The sequence below is a fragment of the Pipistrellus hanaki genome (assembly GCF_964339955.1).
Source record: "Pipistrellus hanaki genome assembly, chromosome: 8".
Lineage (NCBI taxonomy): Eukaryota > Metazoa > Chordata > Mammalia > Chiroptera > Vespertilionidae > Pipistrellus > Pipistrellus hanaki.
Genome location: NC_140510.1, coordinates 4,493,914 through 4,512,611, shown reverse-complemented (window position 1 = coordinate 4,512,611; position 18,698 = coordinate 4,493,914).

Genomic DNA, 18,698 nt, shown 5'->3' with positions numbered 1-18,698 from the left:
TGCCCTCCTGGTTAGGGCCAAAGGTCTGCCTGCACTGCGCTCCGGGTCAAATGAAGCCCTCGTGGATGTTTGCTGAGTGACTAAATGCACAGAGAAATGCCACCCCCCAGCCCGCAACCTTCCCCCAAAACGAGTCCCCATCCGGCAATTTCCATTGTGTGCCTCTTTACTTCTCTCTCCCCATCTAGACGACGAACTAGCGAGGCTGCCTGGCTCCTATTTATTTTACCTCTTAGCGCCGCTCCCAGGGACAGATGCACAAGGGGTGGGCAAACTGGTGACGAGCGAAGGGCTTGGTGACCTCCTTCTCCACAGTGTGCCCCATGCCCACAGCGGCAGGTAAGCCACACAGGAGAGAGGTCAGAGCAAGAGTACAGACCTCACACCTTTTACATCCCGGCCAGCCCTCTGAGGCCTGCTGCGTTCCTGCCCCTGGAGTCCAGTAAGTAGCTATCCTACCTAATAAAAGAGCAATATGCAAATTAACTACACCCACCAGCCACACCCACCAGTCAGGCCCACCAGTCATGCCCACCAGCCAATCAGAGTGAGTATGCAAATAAACCCAACCAAGATGGCTACCAGAAGGGAGGCTTGGGTTTCCCCAGCAACAGAGGAAGCCAAGCTTTCCACACACTGGGGGCCCAGGCCTCCACTTGATACAAAGTTTCAATTATAGAAATGGCGGCAGCCACAGATCCAGCAGGAGGCTTGGCTCCGCTCCAGGCATACCACCACAGGTCCCTTGCCCAGGTCACCCCATGCCCCAAGGGAACCCCCACCTTGATCTGGGACACCCTTCAGGGCAAACCAGCTGGCCCCCACCCATGTACCAAAGAGTAATATGCAGATTGACCATCATCCCAACACACAAGATGGCTGCCCCCATGTGGTCAAAGATCCTGCCCCCATGTGGACACAAGATGGCCGCCACAAGATGGCCAGCAGGGGAGGGCAGTTGGGAGGCACCTGGCCTGCAAAGAAGGGCAGTTGAGAGGGACCAGGCCTGTGAGGGAGGGCAGTTGGAGGCTATCAACCCTGCAGGAGAGGGCAGTTAGGGGTGACCAGGCCGGCAGAGGAGGGAAGTTGGGGGCAAACAGGCTGGCAGGGAAGCAGTTAGGATCAATCAGGCTGGCAGGGGTGTGGTTAGGGTTAGAGGGTGATCAGGCAGGCAGGCAGGTGAGCAGTTGGGAGCCAGCAGTCCTGGATTGTGAGAGGGATGTCCGACTGCCCATTTAGGCCCAATCCCACCAGGCATTCGGACATCCCTCGAGGGATCCCAGATTGGAGAGGGTGCAAGCTGGGCTGAGGGACACCCCCCATCCCCGTGAACGAATTTTGTGCACCAGGCCTCTGGTTTCCTTATAATAAGTTCTCTTTCTTGTTCCAAGGACAGTGGATACAGGCTCCTTGCTCTGCTCTTTGCAACCAAGAATCTTCAGGAAAGCAGGACCCAGAAGAAAGAAGATTCGGCTCCCCCTGCTCCCAGTGCTAGTCAAGGTCTCAGCCTGCCAAACGCACCCACCCGCTCAGAAAGCGAAGAGCAGCCCTCCTTGCAAAAGCACTGGTCCGGCACTGAGACTGGAGGCTGGCTGCCTCCACCTTTGCCAATGCCATGGCCCAGGCAGGGGACCGAGCTCTTGGTCCTTTGGGCACATGTATGTGAAAAATCAATGTAAATCTTGGTTAATCAGCAGGTAACTTCCTAAAGCTACCTGCTGATTAACCAGTATGTGAATCACTTTTTGAAGGTGGAGTCCCCTTCCCCACTCACCATGGCTGTGCTTCCTTTGGATTTATCTCCCGTTGGCAGCAGCAAACTATAGTCCTCGCTTGCATTCCTCTCCGTCCCCAGGGGTTCACCAATCAATCACCACGTGTTCGTTCGGAGCCCAGTGCCTGTGAGACATTGTTCACTATCAGCGAAGAGAACAGGGCCGCACCGAGTGCCCGGGAGCCCGCTCTGCGCACCCCACAAAACCACGTGAACAGCCAGCCTCTCACTTATCTCTTTTGTCAGTTCAGATTTCTTCTATCAGTTTTTCCAAAGAAGTGCCCATGGCTACTGAGCAGCCTGTCTAGGTTGCCATAGAAATGAGGAATCATAAAAGGATGTTTAGAAACGTAGGCGCTTCTATAAATCCTCAGTAACAGCAATGCGATTGTGTGCAGCCATCACGGAGACTACTCACGGTGTGCTCCGAGAAGTCAGCACAGAGAGCTCGCAGCCCAGTCCTGCGGAGCGGGGCAGAGGCAGAGGCGGGAAGTTCAGCAGCCTGCTTTAGAAACAGGTCATGCAGGCCAGCAGCCTCCTTTGTGACAGAAGGGAGACTCCTACAACTGGAGGGACCTCGGCCAGCCACCAACTTCTGCATGGTCTTGACTTCTCCCAGGCCCTGTCTTGTCCTCTGGGACATCCGAGAGACTATTGCCTGTCTCAGCAGCTCCTACCAGCTTCAGCAGGAAACCGCTGAGTGCATTTGAATTATCTCCAGCTCCTCATAATCTACCTGCTCCCACAAAAATCCTGAGGCAATTTACAAAGGTTTATGTAGCACCAAACATAAATGTTGGCAAGTTAAGACATCAGGACAAAGGGCTTACCTGGTAGCTTTTTTGTAGAAGGAAGAGAAATAAATTTAAGCTGGCTTTATAAGAAAAGAGGGGGGAGTGCAACAAAAGCATGGGAGACTCCACCGGTGGCATCCAAAAGCAAGAAAGGAGCAGGGTCCCCAGAAAAGCAGTGGGGACAAGCTTCTGTCGGTTCCAGCAGTGTCAGCTGCCTGTCCCCCAGCTCTCCTTCCCCTGTGCCCCTGCTTCTCTCTTTTCTCAGCAGCCTGGCTCGCTGCTGCCCTTCCACTGTTACCTGTGGTCTCCAAGCCTACTTTCCTTAGGGCTCTCGCCACCTGGAGAGACGCTGGCACTGTCTGGTTCGACCTGAAATTCCCAGGAAGAGCTGACCTCTAGCCGACTTGTCACATGATTGCCAATTACCCAGTAGTTGGTTGAGGTGAGGGGTGGGCTTCTTGGTCAGCTCAGGCTGTCATAACAAAATGGCCTAGACAGGAGGCATACACCACAGGAATTTCTTTTCTCACAGAGCAAAAGGCTAAAAGCCCAAGGCCATGGTCAGTGTCCGGTGAGAGCTCTTCTTTGGACTGCAGATGGCCAGCTCCTCTCTGTGTCCTCCATGGCCTTCCCTTGGTCCATGTGGAGACAGAGAAGAGCTCAGATGTCTTTCCTTATAAGGCCACTCATCTCATCATGAGAGCCCCACCCTCATGTCCTCATCTGATCTCAATTACCTCCCTCAGCCTCATCCCCAAACACCAACATGTTGGGGTGAGGCAGGGCTTCAACATATAAATGGAGAATGGGGCACAATTGAGTCCATGTAATGGGGTCCACCACCAGGTGTGCGGAGGAGCAGCTAATGTGAACTGGGATGCAAATTGCAAGTCTAACCATTAAAGGGAGAGATAGTGTGGAAACAGGCAGCACTGCACATCACTTGCTAGAGGCAGACACAAAAGTGGCTCTGAGCTTCTAGCTGCCCAAGTGCTGAATGACGGAAGGTGCCGCTAATTGAAACAAACTGCCTTCCCAGGAGAACCCCTCCCTCCAACCATGTGGCCTCACAGACATTTCTCCTTTAAGTCTGCATGTGGTGGACGGTCCGTGTGCTCAGGGCCTCCCTACGAACCTGCAATCTCACCGTTCCTGAGATCTCTCCAATGACCCTCAGAGAGGGCGGAAGCCATCGTGCCGAACCTCAAGCCAACAGAGCTCCAGAGCAAGGCTCTGTTATCATCCTCCTCGTACAGATGAGAACCTGAGTCAGAGGAGCCAGTCGGCTCTCCCAAGGCCTCGAAAGGAATAAGCAGCTGCAATGAGCTAACCCACGTGCTGAGGAGGGAGCACATTCCCCATCCGCTCTGCCTGACGAGACCTGGTCAGAGCTTCAGAAAGAGACCTGGTTTGCTCTTTCTCCCGGGCCCTTCCTGTGGCACGAGCAGAGAAAGCCAGAGGAGACAGAGGGCCTCCTGCGAGAGAAACAGGCTGGGTGGCAGCAAGTGTGGGAAAGTTCAGTCTCACCATACTACTAAAGGCCTGTACAGACGTGCACCACGACAACGGTCAGGTCAGAAGTTGCAAGTTAGGCCAGACTGCCAGGCTGCAAAAGTCATAGTGGCACCAAAACCAAGCCATTTGGGTGAAGCATGACTGAAGGTGGTAGCTTAGAGAGGCAGAGGCCAGATGCAGGGCTGGAAATAGAAACCTCAGGGCCCAGCAGACAGGTCTGCAGGGAGCCCCTGACATGTGGGAAGATGCTGGAACTTCCAACACGTTGCCTTTCAGCTGCGTGCATTACAAGGAGGTCTCACGGCAGAACATCTCCGCGGCCAAGAGCAGCGCGAGGCAGCCAGGCAGCGTGAGCAGGGCGTGGAGCTCTGGGGAGCAGCTCTCTGCCGGTGGGAGGAACAGCACTGGGGGTGGGAGGCACACTCCGGGACCACAGACACTGGGCACGGGGCCAGTGTGTGGAGGACCAGGGCGCTCAGAACAGGAAGATGTCCACGTGCCTGAGCCCAGGTGTAACTGCTGCTGATTCCAGGGAGGGCAAGTGGATTGAACAGTAGCTGCCACAAAGAGAGAGCCAGGTCCGACCCCAGCAGCTGTGAATTCGCACCAGAGGTTTTGGAAATATAATAGTGTTTGCAGGTGGACTAAGAATCTCTAGATGCTGTCATCCTCGGGTTGGGGTTCAATCCAGTGGCCTGTCCTTATGTAAAGAGAAAGAAAGGGAGATTCCCAGAGGGGAGTAGACCACGTGAATGGAGGCAAAGGTGGGAGGCACGTAGCTACCAGCCACAGAAAGCCACGGACTGCCAGCAGTCCCAGAGCTGCGGGACGGGCATGGAGTCATCCGCCAGGAGGGACCAACCTTGTCAGGACCTGAAGATAGGCCTCTGCCCTCCACAGCAGTGAGAGAGCACATTTGTCTTATGCCCCTCAGTCTGTGGTGTTGCTGTATGTTATGCAGTCCTGGGGAGCTAAGGCAGAGGGTAACTTACTGCTATTCCATCTGATGGTCAGTTCTGTCCCAGCACTCTGTAGAGAACCCGAGGCCATTCAGGCTGCACAGGGACCTGCTGTGAGAGCTGGTGCGCTGCAGTGGCGGCCTGGGGTGGCAGCGCCGAGCCGGGATCGCCCTCCCTAGCCCAGCATTCACATGGTATCCGCTGCTGAAAATGCAAAGATCGGTGGCATGATTCTTGCCCTCGGTGGCCTTACAGTCTAGCACCAGAACTCAGTCACATTCAGGCTCACTTGATCTTCCTGTGGAACAAGGGAAAATCGGTCACAACAGCTTTGATAGCAGAGTTATCAGTGGGAAATGCTCACAAAATGTCACCTACAGGAAGCAGAGCAGGCCAGGCATTCTACCTGTCAAACTCAATGGGGCCAAGGACACTTATGACAGTGTGTGGGTGTGGGACATGGTAGAAGTATGGTTTATGTTTTTAGAAAAGCCCTCAAAGGTGAAGGTTGCCATCAAATATTTGAATTTGTTTTCATATAAGCTAAGCCTATGCCATCCCAGCACCAAGCTCTTTTTTCCCATTATCTTCTGAGAACCTTATTCTCAGAAACTTCACCTTTCCCAGCCATGTCCCAGGAGGCAAAATAGCTGAGAGACATCATGTTCCCCATGAACTCTCACACTCGTGGGCCTTTCTCCTACTGGTACCTCTGCCTCAAATCTACTTCAACTTCAGCCCAAATAAGTATCTTTCCATAGCTGCCCCATTCTCCATCCCCTCATGAATGAATGATCACACACACACACACACACACACCCTGAGCCATCATGCAGCTCCTCCACTTCAAACACAGCGCAGGCATCGCTCTGCTGGCTCCTGTCTTGTGCCTGTGCCTTCCACTGTGCAGTTAGATCTTTGGGAAATGTGTCTTGTTCACTGTCAGCCAGTCTCTAGCAGTGTATCTGGCAAATAGAAAATGCTTGATAACACTAAATATTCAGTGGTCATAAAATATTGAACACGTGTGAATAAATGCTTTAAGATTAGCTATGATTTACTGATGTCCTCTGAAGGGAAGTTGAGAGCCATTTTTGCAAGGTTTTCTGGGTTAAATACCACAGCACTAGCCTCCTCCCTGTGCTAGCTGCTCCTAGCTGCCTGTCTGCCAGCCATTTCCATTCAGTCATTGAAGGCTTGTGCATGTCATCTTTTTCTACCCTAGTTTTTCCATCATCCTGAGTGATGTTAGCACCCACAGGGATGACCCCACACACAGCCTGTGATTCAGTCTCTTAACTTTGACCTACTCACTTCTAGGTGTCTTCTCTTTCCCTCCGCCTCATACTTCAGAAATTGCATGAGCTAGCAATATTCTGCTGCTGGAATCACTAGGGTAAGCACTTTCAGCCACTGTTTCCTCCCCTCGCTTTCTCAACTGACTCTCAATCTGACAGTCCCTCAACTCCAGGTCATTAGCCCTCTCCTTTCTTCATTTACTGATTCAACTTAGCCTCCATGGTCCATGCTTTTAATAACATTTTGCCTGTATCCTATGATGCCTTGCCCATCTGCTGCTTTTGTTCACACCGTCCAGATAAGACTCAAGTCTGGGAAAGCCCTACCGGATGCCAGCTCCATGCCTCTCTCCAACCAGGGCATCTCAGATGCTCTACACCTTCTTGACCTTCACATTCAAGTGAGTCCACAACTCTGGTAAACAAATCTACCACATCATCCCTTGTCCCCCCATAGTAATATTCCAAACTTAATCTACTTTTCCTAAGCTTCTGCCCCTGATACCCATATTCTTCTCTCTCATCGAATGATCTTCAGAGAAAGAAGATGATATCAGACAGAAAACTCCCACAACCAAACACGCAGCCTTCCTGAGAGGGAACCCATCTTGTCCTCCTCCACTCAGACAAAGCAGAGGAGCTGACACAACTATCTCTCCATCCGATCTTTGGATCCTATTGCCACCTTCTACCTTCAGAATCTTTAACCATCATTTATCCATTTACTTCCAATATCTTACAGCCTTTCTCCAACTGACCCTTCTTTGCTTTTAAACATTTGCTCACCATCAGCACCAGAGTCCAGTTTCTTCACAGTCAAATTTAAGAGTTGTTTATACTCACTGTTGCATTTCTTCCTCTCCCACACACTCCACAAACCACTTTGATCTGGTTCCAATGCCATCATTCCACTGAAATAGCCTTTGCTACTGCCTCCACTGAAGCCCACACAGCCATGTTCAGTGGACACTTTATGAACTTCATCTTTATTGGCCTCTCAATAGCATTTGGCCCTGTTGACCTTTCTCTTCCCTGCACCACTTTCCTGTGGGCCTTCGTGACTTAGTACACTGTGGTTCAATGTCTCCTCCTCTAGCCATACCATCTTCATCGCTTGTTCAGGTTTACCCTCCTGCTCTAGCCCATGAGTAGTGTGTGGAAATAAACTAAACTAAAGTGAATTGGACTGAACCCTTTACTTTCCACAGCAGGAATCTCAAAGGGTCTGGTGTCTTCTTAAACTTCCCCTTGCCCCACTTTCTATTTAGTCAGTATATGAGGCAAAAGTTGACAATGTGTTGTCAAGCTGTTCAACAGTTTCTAAGTAGTGGCTAAATCTGCAAATCTGCTCAACAGTGACTTTGAGTGATGAAATGAGACAGAGCTCACGCCCAGTTGGGGTGGGCTGAAGAAGAGGATGGAGAATATGGGTGGATGGCCACAGGGTGGGAATAAGGAGTGGGGACCCTGCTGGACCTGCACTCTCACCTTCCATTTCCTCCCACTCCACATGGCTTGACTCCCTCACCCTGTGAAATGCACTCAGTGATAAACAAGCCGCTTGGGCCTTACCTTCTCCTTTGTACTCCTGACTTTAAAAGGCCCTAGTCTGATTTAATAGAAGAATAAGTGAAATGATTAAATGCATCCTCTTAATTCTTGATCTTTCTACTCACAGCTTCTTTGCATTTGAGAAACTGGGAAAATGTTCTGAAGATATAAGAGGGACAGACTGACAGACAGACAGACAGACAGTGTAGCACAAGAAGCAGGACCAGAGACAGGGCACAGGGGTGGACAGCACCCCAACTGGCAACTGCAGGGACACAGTTACATCCCTGGGCTAAAGGGCCGCCACGTTCCGGTTCTGTCCGCGCTTTGGGGAAGCCATAGGTCAAACTATAAACACATAAAAATACATTAAATATTCATGCCTTTGACCCACAGACTTCACTACAGTGATTTTATAGCAAGGAAAGTTTCTACAATACTTACAAACTCTATGAATAAAAATATTTACATAATCTTAATAGCAAAAATAATTGGCAATATCTCAACTTTACATTGGCAGGTTAATAAGCAAGTAAAATTAATCTGTAATAACATTATTAAGACCATAAAAATATGATAACCAGATTAAATTTTACAAAGCAAGACATAAAATTACATACGCAGTGCAACTGGATCAGAGAAGCAAGAGCTTTTATGCAGAAAATTTAACTTTGAAGGACAGTCATATAAGTTTAAACAGGAAAATAGCCAAAACTGGTTTGGCTTAGTGGATAGAGCGTCAGCCTGCAGACTGAAAGGTCCCGGGTTCGATTCCAGGCAATGGCATGTACCTTGGTTGTGGGCACATCCCCAGTAGGGGGTGTGCAAGAGGCAGCTGATCGATGACTCTCTCTCATCGATGTTTCTAACTCTCTATCCCTCTCTCTTCCTCTCTGTAAAAAATCAATAAAATATATTAAAATAAAATAAAAAACAGGGAAAACATATGTATTAAAAAGACAGACCTCCTAAATCTAGCATTCACACATCCACTCATCATGTGTCCAATCCTGCGGGTCATGCCTCTTCTGTGTGCTGCGAGTGCACTGCATACTAAAGTGTGCTAGTGAGGAGAACATGGGAAAAGGTGCCTTAAAGAAGCTTATGATGTAGTAACTGGGTTATAATTTGTTTCACTAAGGATTGTAGCAGAACAAAGAAATCAGGTTAAGAGATAACACCGTAAAAATAAATTAATTCAAAAAGCTTTGGCTGGGTGGTTCAGTGGTTGGAGCATTTTTTTTTCTTACACCAAAAGGTTGAGGGTTCGATTCCTGGTCAGGGAACAAACCTAGTCTGTGGGTTCAATCCCTGGTTGGGGTGTGTACATGAGGCAATTAATCATTGCTTCTCTCTCACATCTTTGTTTTCTCTCTCTCTCTTTCCCTTCCCCCTCTTCAAAATCAACAAACACACACACACACACACACACACACACACACACACATACTCAGGGCTGGATTATAATTTTTAAAAAGCTAGAAAAATAGTGGCAAAATCAAACCTAAAGAAAAAGGAAAGAATTACTAAATATAAAAAGTTGGATTCATTCAAATCCTAAAAAGTAGAATCAATTATAAGAACTGACAGAGTGGAAAGACCATGATACAGACAAACATCTCACAATGCCAACTGACAAAAGGGGGGAAACAAAGCGTGCACATGGAGGACTCTGACTCCCAGGCCTGATGGAAGATCTTTGTTTTGGCGTTGCCCTTTGTTCTCATCTCACAGCACAAAAGTTGCTGAACAAACTGAAAACCAGCCACCCTTCCTGGCCATCAGAGAACTGAAATCACGGCACCCTCTGCCCAGACAGGCGGGCGCAGAGTCAGGCCCATGAGAAGCCCGGCGCAGACACCACCTGGGACCCGTGCTGGGCGGCCCGGCTGTGATGACAAACTGCTGGTCAGCCCTCCCTCGGGCCAGTCGGAGGATCTCACACTTCCTGGGCTTTGCCTCCAGGACTGGCCCTGGGTTCCCGTGAAGATGGCTGGGAAAGACCCTTAGGGCGGATGGGGAGAGGAGCCGTGGTGAAATATGCCGAGCCATTCTTCGTAACAAAAGCACTGACAGCCGCAGGCATGGGACAGTGTTTGTTTGTTATAGAACTGTGTACGCCTCAGTGATAAATTTTAAAATCGCAGATAAATGGTGCTCTTAAAAGACAGGAATTGACCAAAACTGATGAAATAAGAGGGAAATTTGAATGGAACCAGGATAAGTGTGGAGAAAGGAGCTTCTGTAAGAAACAACCGATGTCATTCTTCGGGATGCAATTTGGAGGACATGTCAAATGGCTCCAACTCACGCAGGTGCGTGACCTATAAATCACCCTCAATAATAGTGCAAACGAGTGTTCTTCTACAGTCAGAGATATTTTTCAAAGTGCTATGTATAATAGCAAAAACTGAGAACAACTTACACTTCAAGTAAAAACAATTTTGAGAAATAAATGGTGGTGCGTCTCTAACGGCTGCTAGCCAGTAGTTAAGATGAGGCTGTTGTACTTGGTTCCAAAGCTGCTGGTGATGTGGTGCAGTGTCAGAAAGCAGCTGCCCGCGCGATGGAGGGACATCTCGGCTGGTGACTATTAGGGGAGAACAGTTCCCAAAGGCTGACATCACATCGCCACCGCACTGCACCCGGGCTTCGGTGTGGGGATTGTTCACTTTCTTCTTCGTGGTCTATATTTTTTCTTTTCAGATTTTCATATTTATAACATATGTGTAAAGCATGTACACAGGGAAAAACTGACCAACAAACATACTAAAATATTGTCATTGTCTCAGGTGCTGAAAATATGGTCTTATTTTTTATTCTTATTCTCCACACTGCAACAGTTTAGGGAATTCTTTTATGACTATCATTGCCTAATGAGAAATCAATAAACTTGTAAGGATACGGGCTCCTAGGTTGTGGTGCCAATCTGTACGGACCATGTGAGCTCAGCTCCCTCCCTCCTGCACCCTCAGGCCTCCAGCCCGCCAAGGCCCCCCCCCCCCCCCCCCCCCGCGCTTCCTCCAGCCACCAGCTCAGTCGCAGGGATGACCTCCTGTTGAAAACTTGGTAAACATCCATTTGGAAACAGATTTTTAAGGAGAAATTAAAACAAGAAACGTTAATTTGTTCTATTACAGCGATTTAATAGGAACAACCATCTAAGAAATGGGAAATGTCAAGGGCATTGGTGGTTGTGTCTAGACACCAATGTTAAACGGGGGCCTGGCAGGGAGGACGGAGAGGGCGAGGCTGCTTCAGAGCCGGCCTGCAGGAGGCCAGCCCTCCACCTCGGCGAGGCCTCCTGGGCCCACTTGTGCCCAGAGAACCAGCTTGTCCGCTCGGAGGGGCTGGGCCAGGTGCTGTGCTGGGGCCGGGGACTGGGAAGGAAAGGAGACACAGACTGTTCTCGGGGGTCTCACCCACCCGACAGGAAAGAGAAGCAGAGCGCTAATCTCCGCGTCTCAGAAGGGCATTCAGCCTGGCTGTGCAGGCGCTCACAGTACGGAGCCTGAGCCGAGCTGAGGGAAGGTGCAGACACGCACCAGGAAAGCGGGTGAGTGTGGAAACAGTTGGTCCTCTCCCACAGGGAGCTCTCCTGCGGGCTCCGCTGAGGCAGTCACAGCACCACAAGCAACGGTGGCTGAGAACTTTGGGGGGCGGGGGAGGGGGGACTGCTGAAGGTGAGTGAGAGGGGGCGGGAAGCAGCCTCGGAATGGGAGTAATGGAGAGCTACCAAAGCCAGCACCTCCCCGAGCCAGGACTCACTGCACCCATTTCACAGACCAGGAAACTGAGGATCAGAAAGATTCAGTGGCTGGTCCCAGGCTTGTTGCTGGTAAATCTGGGCTCCTGGGCCTCCGGTGAGCGCTCAGCATTAGCGAGGACCCACGCTTCAGAGGGCAGGTGGGGAGGGTGCTGTCCTGGGAAAGCCAGTCTGTAAGCCGCACAGCTCTGCCACCCACTGTCCCCCCACCCCGCCCCGCCCCGGGCTCAGCGCCGCCCCCACAGCGAGGCCCCTCCAGGCGACAGCGCAGCGCTCTTCGCTCTTCGTTGCTGGCGGCAGCAGAGGAGCTGGAGGTAACGAAGCAGAAGGGCCGGCTGGTCAAGGACCTCCCAGCCGCTGGCGTGGCCCACACTGGCTCAGCCAACTCCTACCCGCAGGGAGGCCCTGGCCCCAGCGCCATGTGGCCCTGGAGACACCAGGGCGCCAGGTGGGGGTGCAGCCTCGGCAATGTGGGGTGGGAGTCTAGATGGTTAGGGTTTGGGGTATGTTTTTGCTTCTTTGAAAATTAAAATCACTAAGTTATCATTTACTTTGGATGCAAGTATTTCTGTAGTTTTGACTAATGTGCGCACTCTCAGAACAGGAAGTGCTTCTAGACCCACCTGTGAGTGTTGGACCTCCCGATGCTGAGCCCTGGCCCGGGGGCCGGGGGCGGGGGGCCGGGGCCGGGGGCTGGGGGTCGGGGGCCGGGGCCGGGGGCCGGGGCCTGGGGCCGGGGGCCGGGGGTCGGGGGCCGGGGCCTGGGGCCGGGGGCCGGGGCCTGGGGCCGGGGGCCGGGGGTCGGGGGCCGGGGCCGGGGGCCGGGGGTCGGGGGCCGGGGCCTGGGGCCGGGGGCCGGGGGCTGGGGCCAGGGCCGGGGGCGGGGGCCGGGGCCTGGGGCCGGGGGCCGGGGGCCGGGGCCGGGGGCGGGGGGTCGGGGCCGGGGGCGGGGGGTCGGGGCCGGGGGCGGGGACCGGGGGCAGGGGGCCGGGGGCGGGGGCCGGGGCTCGGGGGCCGGGGGCGGGGGCCAGGGCTCAGGGGCCGGGGGCCGGGAGTGATGGCCACCTGGTAGACACCGCAGAGCTGGGCCCCCGGCCCGGAACCTCAGCGAGGCCTCCCAGCGGGCTGGGGCGGGCAGCGGGCAGCGGGCAGCGGGCAGCGGGCAGCGGGCTGCGGGCTGCGGTGGGAGGAGCAGGGACTCTACACCAGGCCACAAGCCCTCCGCCCCCTCTCACCGGCCTCATCTCCCTCCTGGAATGCAGACGCCAGCTCCTAGGGACAGCAGGGGTCCCCTGGGCTGTGTGAGGGCCCGCAGGGGCCACTCAGTAAGTGGTCCCAGGATGGGCAGAGGCTCAGGCACAGCCTAAGGAGGGGACCCTGGGCAGGAGGAACCATGGCCTTAGCTGCTGGGGCCTTGACTTTCGACTTATCTTCTTCAGCACCGATGTGTCAGCCTTGGCCGTGGCCGCCCAGCCTCCAGGCTGTGAGAACATGAACGCTGCTGTGTGAACTGCCCGTCCGTGGTGTTGCCACCGCAGCCCGAACAGGCTGGTGCCAGCTCCAGCCGCTCCCTCCTCCGTCCCCTCCTCCCCGCATCGCCTGTCCTCAGCCACTGCCTTCCTTTGTCAGCCTGTGCTGCGGACGTGACCTCGCTGTCTGTCCCAGGACCTTTCAGTCCTCTTCCCGGCGGGCACGGCGCCTGCCCGGAGCGCGAGCCGGGGCACACACTGCCTCTGCTCTCACCCTCCTCGGAGAAATCCCATTCCTTCCTGTGGGACAAGAGGCCTACGTGGGGAAGCCCAGGGACCCTCACACCAGGCCGGCCAGGGTCCGGGTGAACCACGCAGAGGGCGTGCGGTGTGGCGCCGTTCGAACGTGCCCCAGCATGCGAAGAGGGCGGAGAGGTGCTGGCCCGGCGTCTGCGTGCTGTGCTGGGAGCGGGCGCTCCGTCCCACACAGACGCACGTGCGGGCGAGGCGGGAGTGCGGGCGGCCAGCCATTCAGCGTGGCCCTGCGCAGGAGTCTCTGCTCCTCAGGAGCAGAGAAGAAATGCAGTCTTCCACCCCCTCATAGCAAGCACTAACGGTGGCAACAATCACTCAAATAGAACGTAAAACTTGACCCAGAAAACTGGACTTGATGGAATGAACACAAAAGAACTGAAAATGGCAGAGGCCACAGTCAGTAAGAGTTGTTATTAATAACAAAGCTGGCCAACAAATTCAATCTCCAGAACAACAACAAAATATATATATATACACAAAAGAATTGATTTAGGTAAAGATAATTTTAGAGAAATAAAGTGAAAACAATTGGAGACAGTCTACTGCCTGCACAGAAAATTGGCCAGGACATTACATTGAAGAATAGAGTTTACTCTAAAATATGTATTTTCAATGCACATTCCTCAGAGTGGGTGTAATTCTTACTCACATCTTTGTATTTGAAGCACTGCCTGCAGAGAAGGCTGCTCTGGAGCGGCCATGGCCACAGCCCTGTGGTGCAGACAAAGCCACGTCCTGCCTCGGGCCCTGGGAGCCACACGCCACCGCCACCGAGGGAGCAGCTGGCGAGAGCCTTCAGTCGCTGAATCCGGCTCTGCCTCCACCACCCCCCACCCCCCGAGTCAGGAGAGCCCTTCCCAGCTCTTTCAGCGACACATGCGTCCCCAACACCATGCACTCCCCCTGCCCCGCGCCCACGGCCCTCCTCGTCCACTCGCCACACTCGATGCCCGCTCAGGGCACAGCGTGCTCCACCGTGGTTGGCCAGGGCCTTTTTTTTTTTTGTCTAAAGTTTTACATATGTCTCCTTTCCCCCAACTGAAACACCGCCCCCCCCGCAAGCCATTCCCACCCGGCAAGCCCCCACCGCCCCAGTGTCTGTGCCCATTGGTGATGCTAACGTGTGTGCATACAGTCCTTTGGCTGCTCTCCAACCACACACCACCACCGCCGCCGCTGCCGCCATTTGTCTCTGGATGTGTTCTTATTCATCACATTATGTTGATCATTATGTCCCACGTATGAGGGAGACCATGTTTACTCTTGGAGGGGATGTGAGTGCGGTGAGGAGGCTCCGGTCACTGCGGGCGCTGCTGAGAAGCTGCGCGGTGTAAGCGCCTCCCAGCCTCGCCGCTGCCCTCTCAGGCTGTGAGCCCCCAGAGTTACCATTTCCTCTGTGTCCTGGGCCTCCAGCCGAGAGCCATGCCCGACACCAGACATTTCACTGTTTCTCACGTGGACAAGCTCAGACCAAGCACCCCAGGCCTTAACGGGAAGGGGTGAAGGTTAGCATTTCCTTCCAAACTAGAAAGTGTCTGGTTCTGACGGTTTGATTGGCAGCAAGACAAGAGGCCCTGGCTCCTGAGCCGTGTGAGAGCAGGAGTGAATCGGACACTCGGCCACAGCAGCTGGAGGGCGAGCGGAGGCCGGCGGGGCCAGCGGGTGAGGGAGACACTCACAAAGGAGTGCTGAGTGCCGGTCGGCTTGCTCGGCAGCCGGTTCCAGACAATGGGCTGATCGCAAAAGAGTAACTTGCCCAACGAAGGCACAGAAACAGATCTGTCTCGTGGCGTCCATCACAGTGGCAGAACCACGGCGGGGATCCTGGACACGGCACACCTGCCTCCTACCTGTAAATCCTGGACCGGCACACCCCTGCCTCCCACCTGTAAATCCTGGACCGGCACACCCCTGCCTCCCACGCAGGCGGATTGAGGGCTACGGTGCGCCCAGGCATCTGCGATGGTTAGGACGCTCTTGCGGGCAAGGGGGCAATCACAAAGGCGGGCACCTGAGCCACCTGGGGAGCGTGGACACCCGACCAGCCGCCCAGCATCTCCAGGAGAGCTGAGGTCTGGCGGCCGGCAGAACGGCTGGGACCCTGCTCCCCGACGTGCGCCTGCGATGGCTCAGGGGAAGCACCACAGCCTTCAGCGGAGATGCTGCTGGCAGACCAGCGTGAGGCCTGGAGGGCGGGAGCCCTGTGGATCCTCCTTCTGCCCAACACCTCCCCGAGCTGAGGCTGCTCGTTGTCCTTCAGCATCGGCCACCCACCCAGACAGTCCACCCCCAGATAATGGTGCAGCGCCAGGAGCAGAGCCGCTGCCCGGGGGACAGGGGTGATCCTCAGACACCCCGTCTGGCTCTGAGGGCCCTGGCACACTTGGCTTCTGAAAACATGGCGATGCCTTGGACCAGCTGTTCTTCCTGCCACTTCCATGCTTGAAGGTGAGCCGGCCCATCCTCACACTCCCATTTGCAAAGCACTCAGCACAGGAAGAACTGGTGCCAAATGCTGGCCACCACCTACCAGGAGGCGACAGGAAAATCCCGATCCACCCAGGTCCGCCCTCACAGTGGAGGCTCAGCCTGGTGCAGAGAGCCAGCCGCCTGGCCGGGCTCAGGCCTGGGCTTCCAGAGGCTCAGGTTTCCACGTCCCTGTGACTCCCTTCTCCCTTCCAGCCCTCTGCAGGTGTGTGTGTGTGTGGGGGGGGGGGGGGGGCGGTGTGTGGGTGGGAGGCGAGGAGAGTGTGGGGGGGGGGTGGGGGGAGGCACCCTGGCTCCTGAGCCCAGCTGCCAAGCCTAGCAGGGACCCAGCGGGGTTGAGCAGTGCAGAGGGAGGGGGCGCCCCTCGCTGAAAACCCTGCAGCGATGTGAGAACCTGCAGGGCTCTGTTAGTACCATCTTTCTCTTAAATACACTCGGCCGAGCTCACCTGAATAAAGAGCAGTTACCGTTAGTTAAGGCCGGTTATTCCTGTCAACCCCAAAGGCACCCTCTCACTCTCCTTCCGAGGGGCAGACGCCAGGGCGCGGCGAGTTTAAGGAATAGGCCCTCAGCCCCCTTCTCTCCAGCGCCCTCCTGCCACCGCCTCCCCACAGCCTGTGGGACACGCGTGGGCCGTGCAGGGGACCGCAGGCGGGAGGCCGAGCCCAAAGGCCCCCGGGGACCGGCACGACCACAGCACTGACCGCTCCTCGGAACCAGGCTCTTCCAGGAGGGCAGCCAGCGGAGGGCGAACGGCAGCACCGCCGGGCGGGGGCTCCGGGCGAGCCAGGCCTGGGCACTGCGGCTCCACGGCTTCTGAGGGGCTCTGAGCCCACACCGCCACGCAGGCCACGTGCGGAGAGGCCGCCGGAGATGGGAGAGGAGGCGGCCTCCGCACAGCTCAGCGCTCCCTGCAGAGCAGGTGGCTGCGGCCCCCGCTGCACGGAGCAAACCAGAGGCGCCGGCCGCAGTCTGTGAGAAGCCCGCTGCCCTCACGCACCCGCACGGAGCCGGAGCTGAAGGCGGGCCAGGAGGAGCCTCTCCCCAGCCACCCGCAGCCTGCCCAGGCTTCCCTCCCCTTGGGGCTGGGCAGGGCCTAGGAGGAGCGAATGCTGCCCCAGGCCACGCTGCTGGTCAGCCGCCTCCAGGAGACCTGAAGTCCAGCTTCTTAGGTTCCAAAGCTCCTTACTCCCGTTCACTGCCAGAGGCGCCCCAGCCCCAGAGCAGCCCCTCTCCCCGCCCTGCCGCCCTGGCACCTGCACCCACCAGGCCAGCCCCCTCCCAGGCAGCCGAGGGGCCGCCTCCTTCCCAGGCCCTGCAGGCTCCCTCCCACATCGCAGGCCTGGTTCTGCGGTGCTGACAGATGCTGCCATCCCCTCCTCTGCCCCTCAGCAGCCACCCCGGGGCACTCATCTGGTTTCTTCATCCTCAGGACCAGGCTGCCGACCTTGCCGCCCACAGACCCAGCAATCGTTAGCACAGTTAATTTCCTTTCCTGCGCGATCCATCTCCAGCCTCTCACTTCCCCCATCACATTGTGAGGATGGCTCTGACTTGGACAGCAAAGGCGGGAAGGGGAGGAAGAAGCGCAAGTGGCAGTGTGCAGTGTAGGCGGTGCTTAGCCGCGGGGGATACTGGGTGAGCCCTAACGCCCAGGGCCAGGGCCGTGGGAACAATGGCCTCAGGAAGGTGGGGTGGCCTGCGGGTACACACCTGGCCTCTCCCTCCAGGGTCACCCACCCAGGCCAAGTTGTAAACAAAAATGACCAGATCTGCCTTTTAATAGCCCACATTTTGTGTACCTCCTGTGGCACCAGTCCGGCACTAACCAGTCACAGGAAACCGGAAGAGACGCTGCGGCCCAGCTGACAGGCGCCAAGCGCGGCTCCGGCTCTGCTCAGGCGCCAGCGAGGGCACGTGCTGGGCTTCCCGCTCCCCATCCAAAGGGGGTTCAGTAGGTGAGTCAACGCTCGTCCAGCTGTTTGAAAAGCTCCTCTCGCGCAGTTAGTGCTCAGTAAATCCTGGCAGTGCTGTGTTCTGCATTTTCTATCCACGGAAAAGAAAAAGTCTGCGGTGTTTTTACTATTATTATCAAAATTGAAGAAAATACTCACAAGTTTGACTTGATTTCTTAAATTTTAAACTCTTAACTCATATTTAAACTTTTAACTTGTGCAAATGTATCATGAATCACCCCAAACACCAATAGATGTCTACTCGTGCTGGCCCCACCCGCCTCGGCGCCCCCGCGGGCTGGCGTCTGCTCGTTCTCAGCGCGGAAATCCCCACGTGCGAGCCTTTGGCAGCAAAGTGGAAAATAAGAAAAATGGAAGCATGCTTGTCCACATTACTCAAGACCGTGGACACGCAGGTGCAGCCTATGGCGTCCTCAGGGAGCATCCAGTCGGCATGGCGACTGTGGCTCATTCCAAAGCTGCCAGTCATGGAGGGACATTCATTTATTTCCAGGAACATGTCACAGTGACAGTCTGAGAACAAAGTGCCAAAGAGCTGTATCAATGACAATTCCACCCAAAGCACTAGTGGGCTTTTTAATGAATTAATCATAATAACCTTATATAATAAAGTTATTAATAATTTTTAATATATATATAAAACCAGAGTCCAACGCCATCATGACCATAATGACTTAATGACCAGTTGCTATGACACCCACTATGTCCAGTGAACCAGCCTGATCCAAAAATTTAGGGTCTGGGGACCTAGGAGTTGCTCGGTCTCAGCCTTGGGCAGCTGCATGGACAAAGCT